Source organism: Bos grunniens, chromosome 24, assembly GCF_055505025.1.
Source record: "Bos grunniens cultivar Pamir isolate PY7600 chromosome 24, Bosgru_T2T1.0, whole genome shotgun sequence".
Taxonomy (NCBI): domain Eukaryota; kingdom Metazoa; phylum Chordata; class Mammalia; order Artiodactyla; family Bovidae; genus Bos; species Bos grunniens.
This window is the reverse complement of record NC_141188.1, coordinates 42,887,262-42,905,942: the sequence shown is the minus strand read 5'-3', so window position 1 is coordinate 42,905,942 and position 18,681 is coordinate 42,887,262. Positions and strand designations below refer to the sequence as shown.

The following is an 18,681-nucleotide window of genomic DNA, read 5'->3' as shown; positions in this document are numbered from 1 at the left end:
CTCCTGTGGAAGATAACTTCCCAAATCCCTTCTGACATTCCACCTGGGTCTCACTGCCCACCCGGTTCAGTCTGGCCCTAACAAGGCTCCTCCTGCCAATAGGAGGGTCTATAGCATGTGCTCTCTGGTCAGGCCGTGGGTGGGGCTGGTTTGTAGGGATCCAATCACAGGCAAGCGGGTGGGAGTGCTCAACTACTGCGGGCGCAGCTTCCGCTCCCACGGCAGATCACTGCACAGGGGGCGGAGCATCTCTGCACACGTGGCCCGCCCGTCCATCGTCAACTGCGTGTTGGAGGCGGAGCTTCTTACACACGGCCCTGAGCTGAGGTGTAGGGCCACAATTTTGCACCAGGCTTCCTGGTCGGAGGTGTGTGGCACCAGGTTTCTGCACGTGGTGCCTGGGTAGCCAGCCGACTAGACTCAGCACAGGGGAAACAAGGTCAGATTCTTATTTCATCACCCAGGTTCTATTTTATTTCCCGGGAGTTGTGAAGGGGCTTTGCGGTGACGACCTGAATGGACCCTCCACGGCCCCCGACGGCACTTCTTGTGTTTGGGGTTCTGTTTCCCATTGTCGTAGTATAGCTCGTGTGTCCACTTGTGAAAGGTCCAGTCGGCCTCAGGGGGACTCTGCACTGGGGAGTTGGCCTTCCCAGGGCCGCCCATGTCTGGAGGTTCTGGGCTGGGCGTCTCGTCAGCAGGTTCGCGGTCAAAAGCCAAACTCAGCAAACCAGTCATAGCAGTCGTCTCCACGAGGGCCTTCCATCCACATGTGTCCACCCCCGGGGTTTGGGAGGGGGTGGGGGGAGGCAGGCACCCGTGGTTCCTGCCCGTCCCCAGCGCCCAGACTTCCCAGGGGGGTGGCGCGGCTCACGAGGGGCTGTTCCCGTGCACGGTGGACAGACACTGGCTCCTGTTCACGACCCTTGGAGGGAACCGTTGAAATCCCCGACTTGTGGTCAGTGGGAGGAGATCCAGAAAGCTCAAGTGGTTTCCCTGAGGACATAGGGACCTGCAGCCAGTGGCTGGCCGTCCTTGCCCTGCCTGGTCCCAAGCTCGTCTTCTCACGCCCCACCACACAGGTGTCTGGCAAAATGCTGAAGTAGGAAAATCTCTTCTCTGCTGCTTTCAGCACTCCCCGACCTCCCCCTCACTCCATCCATGAAGCTGCAGCTCACTCCAGGGCCTCTTTTGGCCCTGGGATCTTGGGTAGAATCCTAAATTACAGTTCATCCTCCTAATTTTTCTCCTCTTTCTGAAATAATTGGTCCCGGGGCCATCCTGGCAGTCTAGGGCTGGACTGGGTCATTCATAGAGCAAAAGGGCTGCAGTGTCAATAGGAGATAATGACTCCAGACAGCTTCCCTTTTATTAAAGTGTTTGCACTTAAACAAAACCCTAGCGCTGAGGACTGTTGGGAGGAATTCAAGGTACGTAACAGCCCTGGAATGGGAAATATTTTTTGCCTGGGGCTCGTTGATATCCCTACAGATCTATGGTCACATAGCAGAGACCAGTGCCAATGGGCGGGGACCACAGTGCTGATGGCCTGTGGTGGGGAGAGGGAAGCCATCCTCTCTTTTTTGACTCCCTTTCCCTAAGTACTGTGATGAGATGGAAGGACTCTGGTCAGCACTCTAAGCACTTTGATAAGATCAGAGACATTGACATCACCTTCAAGGAGCCAGACAGGAAGGCAGGGTGACAGAGCAGTGGGAGACCATCCTGGAACAGGCAGATGGGGTTTAAATCTGAGATCTACCTATGCTCTAGACCAGTGGTCCTCAACCCTTTTTGGCACCAGGGGCTGATTTTGTGGAAGATAGTTTTTCCACAGAAGAGGGGTGGGGTGGGGTGGTTTCAGGGTGTTTCAAGTGTATTGCATTTATTGTTGTTCTTTATTTGTAATCTGATGCCACCACTGATCTGACAGGAGGTGCTGTCGTTGGCCTGGAGGTTGGGGACCCCTGCCTTGGACAGCCACCGCCCTCTCTGGGCCTTAGTTCCATGAGACAGGGATACTACTACTTACTTCACAGGTCTGCAAGATTAAGGGATTCTTGGCTCAGAGGTTAAAGCGTCTGCCTGCGTCTGCCCACTATGTGGGAGACCTGGGTTCGATTCCTGGGTCTGGAAGATCCCCTGGAGAAGGAAATGGCAACCCACTCCAGTATTCTTGCTTAGAGAGTCCCATGGACAGAGGAGCCTGGTGGGCTGCAGTCCGCGGGGTCGCAAAGAGTCAGACACGACTGAGCGACTTCACTTTCACTTTCTTTTGCATGATTAGTCACAGGTATCCTGGAAGAATGCCCAACAAATGGCATCTCAGAAAGTGCCAAATGCCAGTGCACTGTCCACCTTTTGTGTTAATGTATGTTACAGACTGTTTGAGCCCCCCCCAGATTCACATGTTGAAACCCTAATCCCTAATGAGATAATGAGGTGGTATTTGGAGTGGGGCCTTGAGGGGGTAATTAAGTTGAGAGCAAGGACCTCGTGATTGGATTCATGCTCTTATAAGAACAGGCAGGAAAGAACTAGCTGCTTGTCTCTGCTCTTCACTAGGTGAGGGCTCAGCGGGAAGATGAGGACAAGAGCTCGTGAAACACTGAAACTGCCGGACCTTGATCTTGGATGTCCAGCCCCCAGAGCTGTGAAAAGTAAGTGTCTGGTCTCAGCCTCGCCGTCTGTGGTATATCTGTTATGGCGCCCGCACTGATGAGGATGGCGTTTTGGCACAGTTTCAAAAGTCCTCGCAACACAGTTGACCTTCTGAAGTTCTTTCCTTGTTTTTCCCAGTTAAAATAATTCCTTGAGTGCCGCTGCCTCCTTCCGTCACATCTCAGGCAGGCGTCACAGTTTTGGGGATGTAGGCCAGGTCTTCTTTTCTGGAGTGGTGATATAGGACTTGTCCTGCCTGGGCCTCGTTCTCACCCTGAAGTGGTGGTTCTGACCTAGATGATGGCAGAGTTGTTACAGGTGTGAGAACAAGACCTTTGTGGGCCTTGTGATGGGAGGGGGCAGCACCTGGGCTTGTCCACCCGGACATACATTGAGAACCAGATGGAGTGACTGTATCAGCCAGGAAGGGTGGCCACCATCCCTGTGTCGTGTGCATGGGCAGGTGGGAGTCAGTCCGTTGTCATCAGGTGAGATCACCTGAGAATCCTTAAGATGCAGCTGGCAGAGAGCGCCACAGAGCCAGCAGCCTCCCTCTTGGGCAGTTCTAGTCACACGTGCCTCCTGGCAGTGAGTGGACATGAGCCATAGTAGGATGTGGGGCCAAAGTCCCTGGACCGGTGTTTCTAGCTAGGCCTCAAGAAAAACAGCAAAGGAAGAGTGGAGATGACGTCTCCTCCTGACAAATGGGGGCCCTCCCTGGGAGCCCAGAACCTTGGAGCTGGGCAGCAGGGTTTTGGGGAGATGGTGGGAAAAGCAGTCAGGAGCTGTCTCCTTGCTGCAGGTGGCTGGAAGGCAGAAGGCAGTGTGCAGGAGGCAGAAGTGCCAGCAGGAAGGAGTGATAGCGCTTTAAGGGAGTTCTGTAGTTTGTAAGCAGCCTGACAGCAGGTAAGCCTAGAAAGTCCAAGTGCCACTGACAGGGAAGCCTGGGCTGGTGTGACGACCAGGGAAGCAGGGGTTCCATTCCCACCATTAGTGAGTTCTTTACAAGGCTGTTCCTAACATGTGGCAGCATGGCCAAATCTCAGAAACATGTTGAATGAAAGAAGGAAGATAGAACAGTACGTGTGGTGTGATTCCATTTATGATGAAAGTCAAGAAGAGACAAATCTAGGCTAGCAGAAGTGTGTGCAACTGACTGGTCTGATGGGAATGTTCCCCATCTCTATGAGATGGGCATTACCTGGGTGTAAAACTCAATAGACAGTACACTTAAAATCAATGTGTTTTACTGATTTGAATTATGCCCCAGGAAATTGATAAATACACAGATATGTCCAGTTGTACAGAGCATTGTGCTGGGTGTCTATAAGCTACAAGAATAAATCAAATAAGAATCTACCCTAAGGAAGTAGGAAACAGATAATTGTGTAGACAAGATAAAAGACGTGGTCCCCACAAGTCATTGTACAGGATATCCAGGACTTCCCTGGCGGTCTAGTGGTTAAGACTGCAGGCTTCCACTGCAGGGGGCACAAGTTTGATCCCTGGTTGGGGAACTAAGATCCCACAAGCCGCTGGGCATGGACAAAAGAAAAAACTGCATGGGGCACTCACCTGGGCCCATACTGCTTGTGGTGAGCCCTGTATACATTTCCCCAACTGGAGCCAGTGTTGAGGCTGGACTGGCCCTTATGGTTCTTTTTTTTTTTTTTAATTAAGAAAAAGCTGGTAATACCATCCCTAAGAGAGGTAAGTACAAAATGGTGTCAGAGAAGGAGGATGACTTCCGTCATGGGGAGCTTCATAGAGGAGGCAGCATTTGAGCTGGACTTGGAAGGAGCTGGGCAAGAACATTCTGGGTGGAAGCAGCAGCAGAATAAAGGCAGAGTGAGAGAATGTCTAGGAAACTGTAGATTGTTCCCTTTGGTTGAGACATAGGTCATAAGATGGGAACAATGGAAAAGAAAGATTAGGAAGTGGAGAAGCAGGTAGGATCCATTTGTATAGTGTCTTGAACGTCAGGCAAGAGTATAGATTTTATTAGTAAGCAACTAAGAGGTTTTTATTTTTGGATTGCAGTTTTGTTTTTATACAATTTTAAAGGTTATTTTCAATTTATAGTCTTTACAAAATGTTGGCTGTATTGCAGCGTTGTACAATACGTCCATGAGCCTGTCTTACCCTTGATAGTTTGTACTTCCTGCTCCCCTACCCCTATATTGCCTGACCCTTTCAGTAACCGCTAGTTTGTTCTCTGTTTGTGAGCCTGCTTCTTGTTTTATTCACTTGTTTGTTGTATTTTTTAGATTCCGCATATAAGTGATACCATACAGCGCTTGTTTTTCTTTGACTTATTTCACTTAGCACAGTGCCCTCCAAGTCCATCCATACTAATGGCAAAATTTTTGTTCTTTTTAATGGCTGAGTAGTATTCCCTTGTGAATATATATTTTATATATATATAATATATATTATTATTCATTTGTTGATGGACATTTAGATATTTCCATGTCTTGGCATTTGTAAATAATGCTGCTGTGAACATTGGAGTGCATGTATCTTTGCAAATTAGTGTTTTTGGTATTTTGGGGATAGATACACAGAGGTAGAACTGCTAGGTCGTACGGTAGTTCTACTTTTAACTTTTTGAGAAACGTTCATGCAGTTTTTCACAGTAGCTGCACCAATTTACATTCCTGTCAACAGTGTACAAGGGTTCCTTTTTTTCCCCTACATCCTTGGCAGCATTTGTTATTGTGGACTTTCTGATGATCCCTCTTCTGACAGATGGGAGGTGATGTCTCATTGCGGTGTGGATTTGCATTTCCCTAATGATCAGCGATGCTGAGCATCTTTTCATGAACCTGTTGGCCATCTGCATTTCCAGCTGAAGGGTTTTCAGCAGAGATGTGACACTGGTGTAGTGTGCAGGTTAGACCTTGGTGAGGGGTCACTATGGCTGCTTTTGTGGCCATCTAGTGTCTTGCTACCCAAAGAATGATCCGTGACCAGCAGCACTGGCATCGCCTGGGAGCTTGTTAGAAAGGCCCACTATCCAGTCAGTCACCAAGTGAATCAGACTCTGCATTTTAATAAGATCCCTGGGTAATCATCAAAGTTTTAAAAAGCACTGGTCTACATGTGAGATAATCAAATCATGGTCTTGGGTGGGAACAGAGTGGGAGGGTCTGAATCAGTCCTTTGTTACCTGAAATCCTGAGCACAGTAGGGGAGTGTGTGTATAGATATTGGATCTTTACATTGTTTTCTGAAGTGACTGGAAGAACAGTTCATTTTTGGAGGCTGGGGAAAAGCAAACAAAATTCAGGGTAAAAAATCCAAAGCAGAAATACTGTGCTGCTCTGTTGCACTGGCATCTTACAGTGAAAGCCTCTGTGGCTTAGTAATGGGAAAATCAATATGCTTGTACCATGGAGAGTGGAAGCCAGATTATTTCATTTGAATAATTTATCATCCGCTTGCATTAAAAATGGAAAACTTGCCAAGTATTGAGGTTTTTAAAAGGTTATGGTCCCTTTCTATCCCTTCCTGGCTGCCATTTTAGTCTGACTCTCCGTATGCTTTGCCAAACTTTATCAAACAAAAAGCATGGAGAAGGAAATGGCCACCCATTCCAGTATTCTTACCTGGAAAAGTCCATGGACAGAGGAGCCTGGTGGGCTACAGTGCATGGGGTTACATGACTGAGCATGCGTGCATGAGGTGGAGGGAGATGGGTTGGTAGCAATAAACTGGTAGAACTAAAAAAACAAAACAAAACAAAAAGCAGCTTTCTCCTCTGAATTCTCCTGCTTTGGATCCCTCCCTGGCCAGCACCAGAGTCTTGACTTTTTAGTGAAGAAGCGAGAGGCAAGGGAAAGGTAGGCCTGCTCCCCTCAAAGACCAGCTCCCTTCTTCCTTCACTAGCGTGGTGGGAGTCAGCTTCACCAGGAGTCTCACATTACCTCCCTGTGAGTGATGGAGAAAAGATGGAAGGGGAAAAGAAGATTGGGCCACTCTGAACACACTAAGAACTCAGTGGAGGTGTGAGGATCTACATTTTCCACCCTACCCAGACACACAGGAAATATATGGAGACAGGTCATGTTCTCCTCGACCCCAAATCTAACATCAAGTCTCAGGGAATGCTCCCAAGGAAGTCGTGAAATAAACAGCAGCAACCAGCAGTGCTGAGTACAGACTCCCAGGCCATCCTCCAATGAGTGTTAGCAGGTGTGCTTTAGTGACTGGGTTGGGTGCAACAGAAACCCAGTTCAGCAGAGAGAAGAGCTCACTGGAGGCAGGACCCCTTGTCTATAGTCAGCCCAGTGTTGTACTCTTCTGCAGACAGGTTGCATGACTTTGATGAATTATTTCATTGATTTAAGCCTCAGTTTCTCATTTGCACAGTATGGATTAAAAAACGCCACAATATAGGGATATGGACAGAACCACCGAGATGGGGTTCTACCACAGTTAGCACCCGAAGCCACTGGCAGACTCCTGGCCCATAAGAGCATCTGCAGAGCCCACGAGACCCTCAGATAAATGCCAAGAGGAGCCCATTCCTCTTGTACCAAGAAGCAAATAGGCCTCCATCTTATTCCAGGAGTGGGTTGAGAGTTTTGGGTGAAGAACATGGGAATGGACTAAATTTATTGAGTATCTTTTAAATTTTTACAGAATTTTATGTTGGAGTATAGTTGACTTACAATGTTGTGTTAGTTTCAGGTGTACAGCAGAGTGATTTAGTTATGTATCTATTCTTTTTCAGATTCTGTTCCCATCTAGGTTATTACAGAATACTGAGAGTTCCCTGTGCTATATATCAGGTCCTGTTGGTTATCTGTTTGTACGTAGTAGTATGTGTATGTTCAGCCCAACCTCCTGATTTATCCTTCCCCCCTTTCCCCTTTGGTAACCATACGTATGTTTTCTGTGTCTTTGATTCTTGTTCTGTTTTGTAAATAAGTTCATTTCTATCGTATTTGAGATTCCTCATGTATGTGATAGCATATGATATTGTGTTTCTCTTCTCCGGCTTACTTCACTTAGCAAGATAATCTCTAGGTCCCTCCATGTTGCTGAGATGGCATAATTTCCTTCTTTTCTATGGCTGAGTGATACTCCAGGATATATATATATATATATATCACATCTTCTTTATTCATTCGTCTGTCAGTGGACATTTAGGTTGCTTCCATGTCCTGGCTATTGTACATAGTGCTGCAGGGAACACCGGGGTGCATGTATCTTTTGGAATTTTGGTTTTTTCCAGATGAATGCCAGGAGGGGGATTGCAGGATCATGTTTTATTTTTAGTTTTTTAAGGAACCTTCATACTGTTTTCCATAGTGGCTTCAGTTTACATTTCCACAATGTTGTGGAAGGGTTTCTTTTTCTCCATACCCTCTCCAGCATCTACTGTTTTATTTTGAATGTATCTTTAGGGGAGGTGTTCTTTTCTGTATCCCAGCCAATCAAACACCAAGGTCCCCAGAACACTAAGAAAGTCAAGCATAGATCTGGTGCAGGCAGAGCAGGCTTCACCGGCAGCCCAGGGCCTGGACCCTGACCTCCCAGCCCCTCAGCCCCTGCTGAGGCTCCCTCAGCAGCTCTTTCCTTGTGGATTATGGATAAAGCAAAAAGAAGGTTCTATTGTCCTCATTCATGTTACTCGGGTTAGAACCTCCCCAGGAAAAAGAGAGAAAAGTGATTCCAAGACTCTTACCTCCTACATTTGATAAGTTGCTAATCTAAACCATCTCTAAAAATTTTTCAAAAGTTAAAATTCCAGAACTGTCTCAGAACTATTACAGATTTTCTGGTCTGTGTTAGAATGTGCAGAAACTGCCTCCAGTGTCAGCAAAAGAAGAATCTTTCCAAGAATTGTTGTTCAGTCACTAACTCATGTCCAACTCTTTGTGACCGCATGAACTGCAGGACACCAGGCTTCCCTGTCCTTCACTATCTTCCAGAGTTTGCTTAAATGCATATCCATTGAGCTGGTGATGCCATCCAACCATCTCATCCTCTGTTGCCCCCTTCTCCTGCCCTCAGTCTTTTCCAGTATCAGGGTCTTTTCCAGTGTGTTGGCTCTTTGTATCAGGGTGGCCAAAGTATTGGAGCTTCAGCATCAGTCCTTCCAATGAATATTCAGGGTTGATTTCTTTTAGGATTGACTGGTTTGATTTCCTTGCTGTCCAAGGGACTCTCAAGTCTTCTTCAGCACCAAAATTTGAAAGCGTCAATTATTCGGCACTCAGCTTTCCTTATGGTACAGTTCTCACATCCATACGTGACTATTGGAAAACCCGTAGCTTTGACTGTATGGACCTTTGTCGCCAAAGTGATGTCTCTGCTTTTTAATACACTGTCTAAGTTTGTCTTTGCCTTTCTTCCAAGAAGCAAGGGTTTCTTAATTTCATGACTGCAGTCACCATCCACAATAATTTTGGAGCCCAAGAAAATAAAATCTGTCACCGTTTTCACTTTTTCCCCACGCATTTGCCATGAAGTGATGGGACCCAATGCCGTGATCTTAGTTTTTTGAATGTTGAATTTTAAGCCAACTTTTTCACTCTCCTCTTTCCCCCTCATCAAGAGTCTCTTTAGTTCCTCTTAGCTTTCTCTCATTAGAGTGGTATCATCTACATATCTGAGGTTGTTTGTATTTCTCCTGGAAACCTTGATTCCAGCTTGTGATTCATCCAGCTTGGTATTTCCCATGATGTACTCTGCATATAAGTTAAATAAGCAGGATGACAGTATGCAGCCTTGTCATACTCCTTTCCCAATTTGGAACCAGTCCATTGTTCCATGTCATGTCTGGTTCTAACTATTGCTTCTTGACCCACATATAGATTTCTCAGGAGGCAGGTAAGGTGGTCTGGTGCTCCCATCTCTAAGAATCTTCCACAGTTTGCTGTGATCCACACAGTCAAAGGCTTTAGCGTAGTCAGTCAAGCAGAAGTAGATGTTTTTCTGGAATGCACTTGCTTTTTCTGTGATCTAGTAAATGTTGGCAATTTGATCTCTGGTTCCTCTGCCTTTTCTAAATCCAGATTGTACATCTGGAAGTTCTTGGTTCAGGTACTGCTGAAGCCTAGCTTGAAGGATTTTGAGCATTACCTTTGTAGCAAGTGAAATGGGCACATTGTATGACACCTTGAACTTTTTTTAAACTTTCTGAGAATATATCAGTTAAAAGAAGTTTATATTCTTGTGGGGGAATCTGAAAGATACAGTTTTGATGAGAAATAAGCTTGACCTAGAAAGTTGATTTTTCCTCTTCATGTAGTCACATTTTTGCTTGTGAATTTATGATGTCTGTCTGCATTTCTGTTTCTGTGTGTATTTATTCATCCCCTCAGTAAATGATTTGCATGCGCAGTGCCTGTGGAGGTGGGAGCATGAACGATAGATGCGGCCCCCTCCCTCAGGGCGCTTGTGCAGGAATTCAGGCCGTCCTCCTGGTCCTGACCGCCTGAGTCCACCGTTTGCTGGTCAGGAGAAATTTAAAGCACTCTAATACCTCAGTGGGCTTCCCTGGTGGCTCAGCGGTAAAGAATTCACCTGCCAAAGTAGGAGACACGAGTTTGATCCCTGGGTGGATAAGATCCCCTGGAGAAGGAAATGGCAACCCACTGCGTTATTCTTGCCTGGGGAAATCTCTGGGAAAGAGTCGAACATGACTTAGTAACTAACAGCAGCAGTACCTGGATGACTCCTCATGTCATCTTCACTGTCAGTCCCACTCTGACCTTGAGTGCTGATTTCAGTAAACAGGAGCTCCCCTTCACTCGCAGATGGCAGGTGGACCTCGTGGTGTGAGCCCTGGGACCTGACAGGCAGGACTGCAGCCATGGCTCAGCTCCCTACCAGCTGTGGGGTGAGACTTTGGATGGGTTACGGAAGTAACCTATCTAAGCTGTAGTGTCTTGGCTGTGAAATGGATTTGTTGGGAGGCCTTCATGAACTGACTTCTGAGAAGTGCTGGGTTCACGGCCTCGAATGATGAGTGTCTGATAAATGATGGCTGTTGTTGCTATTATCCCGTCTTTATTTAACTGGTCCAGTCCTTTAACCTGGGTGCTTGAGTCTCTGCCCTAGTATCCTGGCCTATCTGAAACTAGAATCTCGCCTGACTCATTCAACAAAAATTTCCCCATCAGTTTACATTGTGAAATGTTTATGCATAAAGGCTGAAGGATTTTAGTGACCATGTATCTACCATCCACCTAGACTTTGCTATTAATACTTTACCATTCTTGTTTTTTTTCATCATCCCTCTTCCTATCTATCAATTCATTTACATTTTTGGATGCATTTATGCATTTGAGATAAGACTTAACAATTAATGCAACATTCAGATCTTTGTGGTTGTCATTTGTGGGGTTTTGCTAACTGCCTACATAATGAAGGTGAAAGTTGCTCAGTTGTGTCTGACTCTCTGTGACCCCATGGAATTCTCCAGGCCAGAATACTGGAGTGGGTAGCCTTTCTCTTCTCTAGTGGATCTTCCCGACCCAGGAATCAAACTGGGGTCTCCTGCATTGCAGGCGGGTTCTTTACCAACTGAGCTATGAGGGAAATGTAACCCAAACTCCCAACTTGTCAAGGTCAGGGCATTCACATACCGCAGAAAGTCCCCTCATGCTCTTTCCCGTGGTTCCCAGCTGCTCCCTCCCCAGAGGTAACACTGATCTGATACTTTTTTATATTGTAGAGTTTTATTTTTTGATGGATCCTTCTCTTTTCATTCAGTAGTTTTTTTTGCCTGCTCTGGGATTTCAAATAAATGGGATCATTCAGTATGCACAGCAGCAGGACATGTTCTTTTTGGTCTGACTTCTTTCACTCAGCTTGGTGTTTTTGAGAGTCATTCATGTGTTTTATATAGCTCGAATTTGTTTCTTTTTCTTGCTGAGAACTGTCACATTGTGTGAATATACTGCATACCTTTGTGTATCCATCTCCCTGCTGATGGATAGTTTCCAGTTTTGGAAACATAAAAGTTTCCAGTTTTGGATATTACCAGTATGCTCAATCTTTCATAGGTCTTTTGTAGATGTGTTTAATTTCATTGGATAAATGCCGGGAATGGAATTGCTGGGCCATAGGGCAGGTGTCTGTTTAGTCTTAACAAGAAACTACTAGCTACCACTCTACACCCTCCAACAATACATGAGGTCTAGTTGCTTCACTTCCTCCCCAGCATTTGGTGTTAGTGAGTTTGATTTTACTCATCTTGGTGCCTGTGTAGTGCTATCTCTTTTGGTATTAATTATTTGCATCTCCTTGACAACTAGTGGTATTGAATAATAAATGTTTGCCTATTCTCACATCATAAAGATGTGTACTTTACCCTGAAAGCTTATTGCATTAACATTGTCTGTATATTGGGAGGTAGTTGAGGTTTATCTTTGTTGTATGAGTATCCAGTTGTTTCTATACCATTTGTTGTAAAGACTTTCCTTTCTCCTTTGCATTGCTTTGGCACCTTTGTCAAAAGTAAAACGAACATTGGCCTCTGTCCAAGATGGTGTTACTGGCACCAGATTTATCAGAGCTGTAAAACGCTAGGGAAACGATGGTTCCCATGTTGGACAAGAGGCAGCACAGGAAAGGCAGCCCTGTATGAGGGGAGATGAGGGAGGTGAGCCCGCAACAGCTTCCACTGACCACCTGGAGGGTGTCCAAGCTGCAGCACAGGGAGGGCCCAGACAGGGCCTGGTGGTCTCTCCCTTAATTGATGAGTCAGAGGAGAGGGAAGGTGAAGGCAGCTACAGTTTCCAAGGCAGAATGCCAAGGAGGGGAGAGGGGCTCTGGGAGATGCAGAGGGACCGGAGGTGGGGCTGCACTGGCCAGCCGTGGGGCAGCCTGCATCATCAGCGCAGGTTGGCTTTGGGCTTGTGGTTCCCGGAGGCTGCACTGCTCTGCCCTCCAGCACTGGTCTGCTGGCACTTGTGCCTCCTGTGAGGTCTGTGGTGTCGCCGTTTCCTTGGTGTCCCTCCTCCACTTGCTCCATCGAGCCCCAGAGGTCTGCCTTGGGGTGGGGTGCCCTCTCTCCAAGACTACTGCGGCTCCATACCCTGTGTTAGGCTTGTAGGGGGAGGTGGGGGCTGTCTGACCCTCTGGTCCTTCCTCTGTGTTGGGCAGGTCTTCTGCTCAGCCACCATCTTGTGCCCAGGCATCTGGTTACTCTAAACTGTGCTGAGGCCAAACTTAGGAGTTTATTTAATTGTAAACCAACTATCCTCCACTTAAAAATAGTAATAAAAAAGGATTCATTCAACGTTTTAGCTGCTTTCTAAGAATGCCCTGCTTTCTGTGGCAGATGTCTTCCCTCCACCAAAGGTGGTCAGCAGCGTGTACTGTCCTTCCTTGGGGATCTTGTCACTCTAGAATTATGTTCACCTCTTTGATGGGCTCCAGAGAAGCTGTTGTATCTTAGCGTGTCTGGCTTTTTCCTGTTGTTGGGGCCGAAGCTGAGCTCTCTCTCAGTGAGTAGGGTGGAGTCCTCTTTACTCATTTTAACAAATTCTCACCAAGAGCCTTGCTTCCAGGTTATGCTCGTGCAGAGGGGAGAAAGGCATGGTCTCTGTTGTCTGCTCACGGAGGATCTAGTATACTGGGTGAGTGTTGGTCCCAGCAGAATGTGTTCCCTGCTGGCGTGATGACAATGTTGGAAACAGAGGAGCCAGCACCGGGGCCTGTGGGGCTGTCAGAGCCAGCGTCTCACCTCACGGCGGAGCAGTGGCTTCCAGGAGGGCAGGGGGGGCGAGCACACCCTGGACAGGGAAGCACCCTGCCTGAAGGCACCAAGGGATGTAAGGGCGTGGCTGTCCTTGGGGGCCCTAGCCCTGAGTCCCAGGTTTACTTACTGCGGAAGTTCCCTGACGGTCACTGCCTCAGAGACCAGGCCTTTCTTGGGTGCCACCCAGCTGTCTTGATTTTCTACCAGACAGCACCTCACACACGCGCAGAGGCAAGTGGGCCTCCCTGGGCTCCCACTGTTCTCGTCACAGCCTGGTCCACACTCCTGTGCTGTGCCAGCCCCGTGTCCTTCTCATCATCCCACCAGACTGCATGCCTCTCAGGGGCAGTGAGGGTTTTCCTACCCCTCCATCCACAGTGCCCAGCCAGTGCCTGCCTTGGCACAAGCCCAGAAAGTGCTGGGTAAACTGGAATCAAATACCTTTCCTATACATCCTGTCAGGATGATTGGACCCCTCTCTGGCTCTTTGGGCCTGAATGGTGCTCCTGCCAAAAAAGTGCAACATCTAGGGGGTTGACATACAGATTCTGGGGTTGTTCATTTTCAGTTGAAGAGAGATCATCTACTCCATCCAACTTCCTTCTGGGACCCAGGCCTTGTCTTTTCTAATTGTTACCTTTTAGTGAGCTAAACTGTTCATCCACTCCCTCGCCCAGTGACGCTCTAATTGTGGCTTTCACTGTGTAATCTGGAATGATCTCAGCTTCTACCTAGGAGGGTAAGGAATTGCTTGCTCTGCAGCACAGGTTCCATTTGTGGTTTTGCAGCGAGCAGGTAACTTAGGCTTAAACTGAGGAAACAATAGAGACAAATGTGACAAATGTTTTCAAACGTGACATTCTTTCCCATGGGAAATACTCTCAAATGTGTTTGTTTCTGCCTTTTGCTTTCCTCTGCTCCTTGCCTCTTGCCAGCAGAAAAATGTCATATTTTTCCAGAATGTAGCTCACTCTTGAGTACATGGGAGAGAAAGATAACTTGAGATCAAAAATACTACAATTTTCAAACTAGAAGTTAATTGTGGAGAAGTTTAGATTATCAGGTGAAATGTAAAAGAGTTTCTCTGTATATGCACAGTTCAGTAATTCCTCAGATGTTTACGATAAGTAAAGCAGCAGTTATTTATAGTGAGACTTTATTGATAGTTGTGGTTGCAGAGCTGAAGGAGAAAAGAGATCTGGGGTGGGAAGGCATGGAAATTGCTCCAGAGAAGTAACAGCGAGGCGGGTTCTTGGAGGTGGAGAGAGTGCCGACGGAGTCTGGCCTTCTGGAGAACGAGCAGCGGTGCCGGGGCACTGGGCTCACTGGTGCGTCAAGTCTAATCTTCCAGCTGTAGCTAAATGCCCATTTTCTTTATGTCTCCCACTCTATGTCCTCTGTATTTTCCCTTTATTTTTAAATGAAACCACCCCACCACCTAAAACACGAACTGTTCCCAGATTACAGGTTCATGTTATTATCTCCTTCCCTATTTAAAGGGCTTCCCTGCTGGCTCAGGTGGCAAAGAATCTGCCTGCAGTGTAGGAGACCCGGGTTCAATCCCTGGCTCAGGAAGATCCCTTGGAGAAGGAAATGGCAACCCACTCCAGTATTCTTGCCTGGAAAATCCCATGGACAGAGGAGCCTGGCAGGCTACAGTCCATAGGGTCACAGAGAGTTGGACATGCCTGAGCACAAGTATGCGTGCTCAGGGACTTCAGACAGCTTCCATAAATAGGTCCTGGAAAACTTCACAAGTAGTGATTAGAGCAGATCCAGCCTTGGAAGGGTCTGAAGGTTATACAATTGGATGGCTCTTCAACAGAAAATATTTTAATCCTATAACTTTATATAGATAACAAATGTCCATGCGAACACATTGCTGGAATCCCTGCCTTGGTCTCAACAGAAGTCTATGGAAATGCAAGGCCTGGAGTTTAAATTTCATTGGCTTCACAGTAAATCTACCTGTGGAGATAACATTTGAATTGGGTTTTGAAGGTTGTCTAAGAGTTTGCAGACAAAGAAGGAATAACCCACCTGGAAAAGCTATTAGTATTCCCAAGTGCCAAAGATGTGACAGTGATGTGTGCATCACTGCATTGATTACATGGAGTTGAGTGATGGAGTGATTGATGTCAGTGGAATTGTTCTGGGGACAGATTGACCATAGCTTTGGTGTACTGAGAAGCTTTGGTTATAGTCTATGTCATGTGCTTAGGAGGGTTTTACTCAAAGGAATAATATGACCAGATCTGTTTTGTTTAATGTTAGTGGAGGAGAGTCTGGAGACCTCTCCAGGAACGTGGTTCCTGGTCAGGATGCAAAGAAGAATCCAAGATCTTAGCCATTGAGAGAAAGTTTATTGATAATAAGGAAACAAAGAATAGAGAGGGCATCTCAAGAGAGAAGTGGGCCACACCAAGGGAGGCAGTGGCCTATGAAGACTGGGGTACAGTTTTTAAGGCAAAGTCATTTGCATAATCTAGGGGGGGTCGTTGATTGGGAGTCTTGATTGACAGCTGCAGGTTATATAACAAGATTCTCTACTGTGCATGTCTTTCCCATAATTCAGTCTGTTATAATTAGATGTATGTATTCATGGAATATTTATGGGCTGTTAATGACCACCAGAGGTTACTTTAGTACAGGAGAGTGTGAGGTGTGTGCATGTGCAGAGTAGGGAAAGTTCTGCCAGCTGGCTGGTGGGGGATTTTTTTCCATCCCCTGACTATTTTGGAGTATTGATGGGGGCATATTTGGGGCAGGGCTGGTAAACTGCTTGGTGCGATTAGGAGGCCATTGAGCTAAGGGGACGCCTCTTCTTGCTCTCAGTTAAATTCCTGGCTGAAATTTCCCCATCAAGTGCATGGAGCCCAATTCACAGGGGAGATGGGCATTGTTCATCCAGGCTACTTCCTGCCATCCAGGGACAAAGAGGGGCCTTCGGTGTCCGTCACTTGGTAATTATGAATGAGAGGGGTTGGAAACGGGGATGTCCATGTCTGTCCGAGGGGTAATGATAGGAGGAGGTTGTCGAAGAGGCTAAAGGCTGGTTTCCTTATTGCATTGGGAGTTAGGCTTGTATCTTATTAACTTGGGAGGAAACAGACTGGGATAGTAAGTTGAGGAGGCAGGGAGCAAGCAATAGAATTAAGAAAATACATATAAATGGGATAAATAGGGGCCAGAGCCGCACAAAAAGGTTTCTCTGACATAATTCCAGGACATAACTGTGGTTACCCATTTAAGATTTAATTTGTTTTGAATAGGTTTGTGTGATTTTTCCCATAAGAAGGAACATGTGCCCCCTTGGGCTTTGGTTAAAAGGTCAAGTGCCTGCCAGTTTTGGAGTTCTACACCTCCCAATGAATTTATTTGTGTGTGAGGTTCACCCAAGGTGGGAGACATTTTGGACACGTGTGCATGCTAAGTCACTTCAGTTGTGTCCCACTCTTTGTGACCCCATGGACTGCAGGCCACCGGGCTCATCTGTCCGTGGGATTTTCCAGGCAGGAATACTGGAGTGGGTTGCTGTTTCCTCCTCCAGGAATTTTGGACATGGCCATGGTTACTTGAGTGAATATATGAAGTGAGGTACCCTGTTGCCGTGCTGGCAATGCCTGTTAGGACAAAGATGAGGGGAAAGAGGACAGGCCCACTGCTGCCCTCCATCTTCTGTTCAGAGGTGGACTCCCATGGGGCACTGGGAGGATCCACTGACCCAGCTAATGTTTGGTATGATGTGACCCAGGGGGCATTTTCCTTTCCACCCTAGGGGCAGGCTGAGGTCCCACAGATGAAAAAGAGGCCTTGAGATAGGGGTAAGTTTCTTCCTTAGGAGTACAGTGTGGTTGAGGATTGGTGTTACTGGCCACTGGGACTCCCAGCCGACCTCTAGGGGGAACAGAAGGTCCGAATTTGCCTGTGTGGATGCCGAAAGCAGCATAGAATTTTGAAAAGTGAGTTTGTTGTTCCCAGACCAGCAATTGTGCAAGAAGTGAGGGGTGACCAGAGGTGTGTAGTGAGCCCCATTCTGCGGAGGTGGAAGCACTGCTGGCGTCTGTGGGAGGGCTTTGTTTGGCACCTGTATTTTAGAGACTAGAAAGTCATGACAGTTGGGAGGGCTAGTAGTTTTTTGTATCGTTTAACTGCTGCTTGGATAGTTTGGTTGGTTGTGTTCCAGTGTTGTTCACTTTTGGGGGAAGGGTCAGGGTGAAGGTGTGGTTGCATCGTGTGGCGATGTAACCGATAAGATACCCCATGGGTGATTGCTCTGAAAGCACAGGGGGGGACATGAGAGCCTCGGTGAGGTTTGTTAGAACACGTCGAGGTTGTGGGGTTGATAGATTGGCAGGAATGAGATTTAGACATTCTCATAGAACTTGAAAAAAGATAGGCTCTACATGATCTGACCTAAAGCTTGTGGTCCTAGGATCAAGTTGGGCATCTGAGTAAGCTGAGACTCTGGACCAAGTTTCTGTTGGCAAGGGTAAAATTGTCTGAAGGCTGCTGCTGGAGTTGCATGGCCAGTGGGGCGATAGGTTGTGGGCAGCAGCTCGGGTCTATGAATAGTCCTTTGGGTCTAAGGGATGTTGAGAGAGTTTAGATTGTGTGGTGCACCAGAGGAAGGGTGAGATGAGCCTGAGTTTGGGTGGCATTTGGTTAACAATGATGTCTGATGGAGGCCTCAGAGAGACAGGATAACCAAGGTTGGGTACTGCAGGTGTGAGATAGGATTATCCGCAGGAGGGCACAGCTCAGAAGAAGGAAAATTCAGTCGAGATATCAAGACTATCACATGGGTAACTGGCCATGTATTTGAAGAGTTAGATTGTTACTTATCTTTGGTCCTTTTGAAGAGGAACTTAAGGGCTTCAAATGGCTCACAGGTGTAGAATATCAGAGTGCTTCTGTCTTCAGGGGTGGTTTCCAAGGCTTCCCCCTGGAATGGTGAATCCTGCTGGAGGTACCTGGAACCCTGATAGTTGCAAGTGAGGAAAGGAGGACTGGAAGAGGTCCCTTCCCAATAAGGTCCAGTTGGGACTTGGGAGACCTGTCCTTCCAGGTTCTGATAAGAACAGATGAATGAGGGCTAGGAGAGTTGATTTTTAGGCCAGTTTTCCTAAGGACCTGTTGAGACATTGAGAGTTTGGTTACGTAAGATGGTAACCCTGGGGTTTCCCTGTCCATAAGGAGGTCTGATGTTGGGAAAGGATGTCTGCATAAGGCTTCGTATGGACTCAGTCTGAGGGGATCCTTTGGAGTTACTCTACTGCAAATAGGTAAAAGGGTTATTT

The 18,681-nt window shown here is 47.0% G+C and overlaps 1 long non-coding RNA gene across 1 annotated transcript in view; it reads left to right on the top strand.

Annotated features, from left to right (window-relative positions):
- The first annotated feature begins 217 nt into the window (after positions 1-217).
- LOC147346133 (uncharacterized) overlaps positions 218-18,681 on the top strand; it is a 50,145-nt gene continuing 31,681 nt past the window's right edge. The window contains exons 1-2 of the long non-coding RNA XR_015153948.1: positions 218-439; positions 2,566-2,660. This is a non-coding gene — a long non-coding RNA (uncharacterized LOC147346133). The remainder of the gene's footprint in view (positions 440-2,565; positions 2,661-18,681) is intronic.